The sequence below is a fragment of the Tupaia chinensis genome, unplaced genomic scaffold, assembly GCF_000334495.1.
Source record: "Tupaia chinensis unplaced genomic scaffold, TupChi_1.0 Scaffold000099_1, whole genome shotgun sequence".
Taxonomy (NCBI): domain Eukaryota; kingdom Metazoa; phylum Chordata; class Mammalia; order Scandentia; family Tupaiidae; genus Tupaia; species Tupaia belangeri.
In genome coordinates, this window is record NW_006159563.1 from 4227380 (window position 1) to 4233788 (window position 6409).

Here is a 6409-nt window from a genome sequence, read left to right on the forward strand (position 1 = left end):
TAATACTGATGGTAGGAGTCATTTTGTGCAGGACGGGTACTGAGACAGGTGCTGGTTTTAGTCCATTCTTTGCTACTTACTAACTGAATGCCTGGGTCTAGGTAATTTACAAAGAACAGATTTTGGAGGTCCAAGGTAAGGGGGTCCCATTTTGATGAGAGTCTTCTGGGTGGGCACTTTCAGAGGCCTGAGACAGCACAGGGCACAGGGCATCACAGGGCAAGAAGCTGCATGTCTCTTATCTGCGTCTGCTGTTTTTATAAAACTACCAGGAGTCAGTCATGGAGCCCCATCCTGATGACCTTATGCAATTCCAATCACCTTGCAAAGGTGGGCCTTTCAACCCCATCATCAGATTACGTCTCTACTCTCCCAACACCATTACAATTTTCTCACCACATTTCAACACACGAATTTCTGGGGACACGTTCAAACTATAGCATCAACACAGTGCCCCTGCAAGCCCAGGGAAGGTGATGAATACCAGCCTGGCATATTTGGTGGAGATGCACCCAACAGGCATCTTGCACATGAACCTTTTAACATGTCAGACAGTGAAACTAGCCAGCCACATTAGCTCACACCTATAATTCCAGCTATTTGAGAGGCTGAGTCAAGAGGATCTCAAGTTCAAGGCCAGCCTAGGCAGCATAGTGAGACCTTGTCTTTTAAAAATAAACTACTCATACTCTGATTAAATATGAAGCCTAATAATTTCATTCCTGTATAGCTTGCTTAAAGGAGAGAATGAACTTGTCAGGGTATACTTCTTATACTTGATAAGAAGTATATATTCACTATGTGTTTCCATTTTTAAATTTCCTGATTGATGCTTTGGCAGCCTGGGGCCTTGCTGACACTGGAGGGAGAGTCCCTCCCAGGGTTAACTAATTCCTGAAATAGAAAAGAAGTCACCCAGGGAGCAAGCAGTTTCATATGCAAGCTAACCAATGCACAGCCAATACCCAACAACCTCCTGTAACTGACTTTCATTCTCCCGGCCACCAAGCCCCCTCTTTAATCACCCCACTGAATTTTAGGTTTGTATAGATCAAATCTGAAAATGTTTTTAATTCTAAGTGCAATATCTTAAAGTATACACATGAGATGAAAAGAATGATAGTCTGAAAAAGAATTTTTTAAAAGTGAAAGAATTGGTTCAGACTAGAGATAAAAAGACCCAATTGAGGTTAGATGACTGGCCTTAAATTTTGCAAGGACTGGGGCCAGCAGGTGGTATAGGCTTTTGGACACTGAACCTCCATGGCCAACTGTGGTTCCTGGACCTGGCAGCTTGCTTTCTCACTTTCCGTCCCTCTATCTGTCTTTCTCTGATGAGGGCATGTGTCTTACAGCAAATTTTTTTTTAAACTTTATTTACTTATTTATTTATTTTAATTTGACCAGATAGGGACAGAGTGAGAGAGAGAGAAAGAGAGAGTGGGAGGGAGAGTGAGAAAGCAAGCCGCCAGGTCCAGGACTCAAACCGTGGAAAGCCATGTGGGAGTCCAGTAGTGCCTTAACCAGCCACACCACCTGCTGGCCCCTAGAGATGGACTCCATGTCAAAATCCTCCAGCCTCCATAGGTTTTTGCCATAGGGCAGGTGCCACCACGCCCCCTTATAGCAAATTTTTGAAAATTATAATAAATCAAATTAAATAATTCTTAAAAAAAAAAAGGAAAGAAAAATTCTACATGGATTGATGGAATGACCTAGTCCAGAGTACTCCAAATACAAATTAATTAGGTTCAGGCCAACTAGATGGTCTGGTGGTTAAGGAGGTTGGATCCCACATAGCTGACTGCACAATTCAAGTCCTAGACCTGGTAATTTGAAAAAACCCGCTAGGCACATGTGGATGTATGCCCAAAATCCTGAGAGGAGAATGGAGGAGAAGGGATTGCAGTGTGGCCAGGCCTCTGGGGGGTGAATTCCCACTCTCCCTGTCTCTCTCCTCTCTCCAGTGAGTACATGTGCCCTATAGCAAATTTTAAAAATAAGATATAATAACAAGGATCAAAAAAATGGAGTTATAGAAATATTGCAGCTCTCTCCTAGCTACTACCGATGTTATGAAGGAACCTGGTTGGGCCAGCCAATGCTGTGGTGGATAAGGCCACTAGATCCCACATGTGGACTGAGTGGCTCAAGTCCCAGACCTGTGGCTTGAAAAGCACCCGAGGCACGCATGCGTGTGTATATGCCTGAAATCTCTCGAGAGGGGATTGAGAGGTGGCCATCTCCCCTGAAGAGTGCTTTCTCATTTTCTCCCCTCTGATTTCTTTCTCCCTCCCTCTGGCAAGTGCACACATCTATAGCAAAACTAAAAGGAAAAAGAAAAAGCCTGGTCCAGGAAGATGTGAATCACCATTTTTGTAAATAGATAAAGATGATAGATGTTTATAAGAGATGTCACTTATTGAATAACCTTTAGCTTTTTCTTTTTTTCTTTTTTTTGGGGAGAGATTTTTGCTATAGGGCGCGTGCGCTTGCCAGACAGAGAGAGACATAGAGACAAAGCGAGAAATCACCTCCCAGGGGGGATGATCACACCGCAATCCCTTCTCCTCCATTCTCCTCTCAGGATCTTGGGCACGCACGCACATGCGCCCGGCATGAGTTTTAAGCCACCAGGTCCGGGACACGAACCGCGGTCGACTATGTGGGAGTCCAGCGACACAGCCATTACGCTAACTGCTGGTTCCCAACCTTTAGCTTTTTCAACTGGGAGGTTAAGATAGATTTTGGGGGGGGGTGCTTATGGGTTTATTTATAAATAAATCAAATGTGCACACGAGCTGTCTACTCGTTTTCTTTACTGCGCAGCCTGGCATTGGGATTGGTGACTCTGATGGCCAACTGGGCTGCTCTTTTCACGATGGCCTTGTGGTTCTTGGAGGAAACCTGAGTGATCTCAGCGCAGTAGGACTTACTGCACATCAGCAGCACTTCCAGCTCCTTGACGTTGCGGACCAGGAACTTCCAGAAGCCACTGGGCAGCATGTGCTTTGTTTTCTTGTTGCTCCTGTAACCGATATTGGGCATCAAGATCTGGTCCCTGAATCTCCTCCTGTTGTCAATACCTCTGGGTTCCTGCCAGTTGCGCTTAATTTTGACATATCGGTCTGATTGGTGCCGGATGAACTTCTTGGCCCACTTTTTGACAATCTTGGGTTTCACAAGGGGTCTGAGGGCGGCCAGGATCCCAGGAAAGAGATGGCCGCCACCTCCACTGGCAGCGCCAGGAGAGCGAAGTTTATTTTATTTGCGAGAGTGAGCACATATGCGTGGATAACAGAGAGAGGGGGAGAAGCCCTTCTCCAGGGTGCCTTAACCCCCTTTCCCCAACCGTTTAGGTCGTCAGGTTCTTGGACACCTGGTGTACACACACCCAGTGAATTTTCAAACCAATCTGCAATCAGCCACATGGCTTCAAGCACTGCAGTTCAACTGTGCCGCCAGGCTGGTCAGAGATAGTCTTCACTTATTTATTTTTTAAAAAGAATTTATTTATTTAAATTTCTTTGTTGTTATTATTTTTTAATTTGACCAAAGAGAGAGAGAAAGAAAAAGTGAAAAAGCAAGCCACCAGGTCCGGGAAAACACCCATCAGCCGTGTAGAAGGCCAGTGCCTTGACCACCATGCCACCTGCTGGCCCCAGTCTTTACTTATTAACTGCTTTAGATTTCATGGGAAAAGTTGAAAAGGAATGAAAAATTATCTTTTTGGATTTCAGTCACCCACAAGACTTTCCATTTTCATGTTCATTAAGTGTTGGCTGTTAGGCACAAATTTAAATTTTTGTAAAAATCATTTCAAAAAAGGGTCTTGTCAATTAAGAAAAAGTGCTATCTCACTCCTGCCACTTCGGGACCCACTGATACCAAGAATTTAGCATCCAAATGAAGGATACTTTTATTGAGGGACAAAACAATAGTTCCAGCTGAAATGGAAGCTGAGATAACCACCTGGTCATTCTGATTCTATCAGAGAAGAAAACGAGGTCATGATGTTGGTAGGAATAATTCTCAGAAGACAAAATAGGAGGGGGAACCAGAAGATGGTGTAATGGTTATGAGCAGAACTCCCACATCGTTGACTGCAGTTCACGTTCCGAACCCAGTGGCTTCAAACTCACATAGGGGGAGTGTGCGTGCGTGCCCAAAATCCCAAGAGGAGAACGAAGAAGGGATGGCGGCGTCACCATCCCCCCTGGGGAGTGATTTCCCACTTTCTGTCTCTCTTTCTGTCTCTGTCTTTCTGGCAAGTACTTGCACCCTATAGCAAAAATCTCTCTTTAAAAAAAATAGGACCAGAGAAATATGGGTGGTATCTGGGGTACCGCCTTATAGGATAATGGTCAAGAGTAAGAGGAGATTATCAGTCTCACACATTCAGGTTCTCAAGAATGAAAGATATGGCCACATCTCCAGATACTTTATTTATTTTAAGGATTATCTAATTTAATTTATTTTTAAATGTAACTTTATTTACTTTGACCAGAGAGGGAGAGAGAGAGAGAGAAAGCAAACTGCCAGCAATTGAACTGTGGTCGGCCCTGTGGAAGTCCAGCGCCCTTAACCACCTTGCCACCTGCCAGTCCCAATTTTATTTATTATTATTATTATTTTAATTTTGCTATAGGGCACATGTACTTGCCAGAGAGAGAGAGAGAGAGAAAGAAAGCCACTAGGTTTGTGACTTGAACCACAGTCGGCCATGTGGGAGTCCAGTGCCCTAACCACCACACTACCTACTGGCCCCCAGCTAGTTTCTTTATTCTTTTCTTTTCTTTTTTTTTTTTTTTTTTGGAGAGGTTTTTGCTATAAGACACGTGTGCTCACTGGAAAGACAGAAAAAGACAGGGAGAAAGAAAGTAAGAAATCACGTCCCCTCCCACCCCCCAAGAGGGGATGGCCATGCCACAATCTCTTCTCCATTTTCCTCTTGGGATCTTGGGCACGAACATGCACCTGGCATGAGTTTATGCCACCAGGTCCAGGACTTGAACCATGGTTGACTAAGTGGGAGTCCAGCGACCTAACCATTATGCCATCTGCTGGTCCCCTGCCAGGTAGTAGTAGTTTCTTGACTGCTCCTGCCCCCAGGTGTTGGAAGGGGCAGCAACAGGAGAAAGCCCAGGAAGTCACAGAAGACCCCTTGAAGGAGCTCTAATGTGTGAGCAGTGCTCCACAGGCTCTGTGAACTCATGTCCTTTTTCTCTAAGCCAGAGTTTTTTTGAGTGGCCACAGATTTTCACAATTAAATTCTGATTCATCTTTTGGAATTGCAGGACATTCTTTCATCCTAAGGAAGGGATAGAGAAGAAAGAGGCAATGACTAGCCTTGATGAAGATGCTACAGCAGCAGTCAAATCCAGAACAACTCAGTCGCTAAGTTTAGCCTGGTCCCTACAGCCAGCAGAGGCAGAGTGGTAAGGCACCACTTCTTGAGAGGACAGGAGTCTGGGTGCCCCTTTCAAGCTCTGCCCACTTTCTCTCTACTCTGATAGCAGGAAAGTGTGGGGAGTTTTATTTTTCAGATTACAAAGTAATTAAAATATGCAGTAAAGTAGAGGCCACCGTGGGAGAGTAGCAAGTGGTCTTCAAGAAACCGGCAGGAGGGGGCCGGCAGGTGGTATGGTGGCTAAGGAGGCTGGACTCCCACATGGCTGACTGTGGTTTGCATCCCAGACCTGGCAGCTTGCTTTCTCACTTTCCTTCTCTCTCTCTCTAATCAACTTCAATAAAATAACGTAATGACAATGAATAATTGTTTTTTAAAATTGGCAGGGTTAATTTTAAAAAATATCTTCTTTGAGTAAGAGATGAGTTCAGGGTTAAGCAATCAGGGTTTTCATTGCTCTTCTCAAGATGGAATAAGGTAGCAACATCAGCGAATGACTGAGAAATACAACCACACCCGGCCTCAACCCGGCCTCTTTCCCGGCCTCAACCCGGCCTCTTTCCCGGCCTCTTTCCCGGCCTGTTTGGGTCAGTAGCATTACTCTACTCTCTCATGTAGGCTAAAAATGCTAGACTCCTCCCTCTCTGCCAGACTACTCATTCGACTAGCTTTAAACCCCCATGAACTCCTTTTTAATCTTTCCTCTATCTCTTGTGCCTTTCCATCTCCTTAAACTACCACTTAATTTCGGCCTTTGGGACCAACAGATGAACTCCTATGCAGTCAACTGTCTGAGTCCCAGATCTGGTAGCTTAAATCTCATGCTGGGCGTGTGCCCAAGATCCCAAGAGGAGAATGGAGGAGAAGGGATTATTGACATGGCCATGCTCCCTGGGGAGTGATTTATAGCTTTCTGTCTGTCTCTGTATCAAAAATCTCTTTGGTTTCACCCTTCTCATGCTGCCATTATCACTTTTCTAACACTCACAACGGATAAAA

At 44.8% G+C, this 6409-nt stretch overlaps 1 pseudogene; it reads right to left on the bottom strand.

Moving 5' to 3' along the window:
* Positions 1-2648: 2648 nt before the first annotated feature.
* LOC102502318 (60S ribosomal protein L32 pseudogene) lies at positions 2649-3261 on the bottom strand (annotated as a pseudogene).
* Positions 3262-6409: the final 3148 nt, after the last annotated feature.